Genomic DNA, 2399 nt, shown 5'->3' on the forward strand with positions numbered 1-2399 from the left:
AGTCGGGCTTATAAAATGAGATAGAGAGTATTCTCTCTGTTACTATATTTGAAGTGTTTATGTCCAATTGAAATTATTCTCCCTGAAACTGAAATTTATTGAATTTTCATATGAAAATATAAGGGTCTGAAGTTTTTCTCTGAAAAAAAAAACCTGATTATTCAATTTATTTAGTGGTTTAGGACTATTCATATTTTCTATTTTTTCTTTAGTCAAATTGATCTTTCTGCAGAATTTGCTGTTTCACTTGTTTTCAAATTAATTGGACAAAATTCTTCACATCATTGCACATTTTGATCCACCTTCTGGACATACTCTTTTGTTCTTTTTAGTTAACCTTTTCTTATCTATAGGTCTTGGTTTAAGTTGGCTTCCTGGGGTGTCTATTGAAGCCCCGGGTTAAGGACAGACCGCGACATTCAGACACTGACCCCGTGTGGCCGAGAGAACCAGGGCAGTGCTTTCCTGGTGGGCAAGAGAAAGAGGGCGGCCGCCTCAGGGTGTAGTCGCTGATCAGAAGCGCTTTGGGAAAAGTACTGTTTCTCTAGCACCTCTTAAAATGTGAAAAATCGATGTAACCGACGTTGAGGGGGTGGGAACCAGATTGTGCTGGGAAGGCAAGCTCGATAACGACCAAAATCCGGCCCTCCGAGGTCCCGACCGTCAGTGAGCCCCTCGAAGCCCGGGAGGCCAGTCCTGCGTGTTCGCGCGGCCCCCGCTCCCTCACATGCTGACGACGCGGGCGGTGCGCCCAGGGTGCCAGGCCTGGCGCGCGCCTTTCCTTCCCCCGGGTATTGTCCCCGGGGGCACCGTCACAGTGGGAAGGGAGGATCCGGAGAGACACGGGCGGCAGAGAGAGTGGGAGCTGGAAAGAAAATAAATACATCACCGCCCACAAATAGGCTCGACCCCCAACTTTTCTAACCTGAAGTAATGCTCCTCCCCTCTGGGTCACACACCTGCACAACTGAGTGGCTGCGCAAGAGGACGGTCATTTTCTAATTACTCACTAGTGGCACATCGTTGGGCGTTTTACAAAAGTCTCAGTGGCGGGTACTCAGCATGGTTTGCAGGCGGGGCCAGGTCTGGGGAGACGCCCTTGAACCAATCCTAACTGAAGCGGTCTTGGCAGGTTTGGACGCCGGGTGAGAAGGTCGCAGGAGGGGTCTTTCTCGTCTACCTTGTGGTGATTCTCATTTTCTCCCAAAGGGTCTCGTCTCTGTCTTCATTCTGAAAGTGAACTGAGCGTTTACAGCCGTGATTACAGCGGGACATTCAATCCTTTTCTATTTCTTTATATCTTAACGCAACCGGCTGAGAGAAATATCGCAGTGAAAGCGCAACATTTTGTTCAGCAAGGAAATGTGGTGTCAAGGTAAGTGCAGGAGTCTGGAGAAAATTGGAATACCCATTTCTCCTCAGCCTGTTACCATGTAACATTGGAGAAGTTACTTATTTTTTGTCAGTATTAGTGACACCATCTTCGAAATGAGATTAATATTAAGTAATGTCATTTGATTACAGTTACAGTACATACATTATTCAGACTAGTCCATATTCTCAACACTTGTTATACCTCTTCATAGTTTATGATGGGAAAGACCACGTGGCCTAATGGATAAGGCGTCTGACTTCGGATCAGAAGATTGGGGGTTCGAATCCCTTCGTGGTTGCGTACCTGTTTTTATGTTCCCCTTCCCTTGTCCTCAATATCACTGCCCGAACTCTCAGATCCTAAATACTTGCATGCCAGCTCTCAGTAGATCCCTGGGAGGGAGCGGGAGCCAGTTCCCACACTACCACGTCTTGCGCGGGAAGAAGGTCTCTGCCCAGCTAGCGCTCGAGGATTGTGGGGCTGGGAAGAGCGCGAGAGCCGGTCAGGCGCACGCAAATGTTAAGGAGCTGGGTTTGGGGGACTCTGCATAAGCCCCAGAATAGTACAAACTTTATTTATTAAATAGTTTTAATTTTCCATTTTAATCAATCACTGACAAGCTTCATTCAGGGGCTCTGACAAGCATGTAACATAATCCACAACCAAAAGCAGCTCCACTTTGCTGTGAAGTTCAGCTCCTGCTCTGTCCTTGTGATCCAGTCTCCTTCATCCACCCTGGCTCTTCCAGGTCCTTCCTGCAATTACATTCCACAGAAAATTGATACCTGACTGAGCCAGGGCCAGTAGATTGTGAAGCCTTTTGAAAATAGAAACCCATTTCTTTCTCTAGACTTCTGCGCTCTTCTTGGAGCTTCTAATTTGAGCATGATAATGCAAGGACTCTGAATTGAATCTCAAAAACCCTCAAAGCTCTTTAGGGCAGCCATGCAGAAATGTTCTACTATCATTACAGAGAATACAGAATTCAATCTCTCACTAACAGGTAATAATAATTCCTACCTCA

General features: G+C 46.4%; 1 non-coding gene across 1 annotated transcript; it reads left to right on the plus strand.

The window, feature by feature from the left end:
- Window positions 1-1600: 1600 nt before the first annotated feature.
- On the plus strand, window positions 1601-1673 carry TRNAR-UCG (transfer RNA arginine (anticodon UCG)). The gene has a single exon. It is a non-coding gene; the product is annotated as a tRNA-Arg (tRNA).
- Window positions 1674-2399: the final 726 nt, after the last annotated feature.

Source organism: Manis javanica, chromosome 16 (assembly GCF_040802235.1).
Source record: "Manis javanica isolate MJ-LG chromosome 16, MJ_LKY, whole genome shotgun sequence".
NCBI lineage: Eukaryota > Metazoa > Chordata > Mammalia > Pholidota > Manidae > Manis > Manis javanica.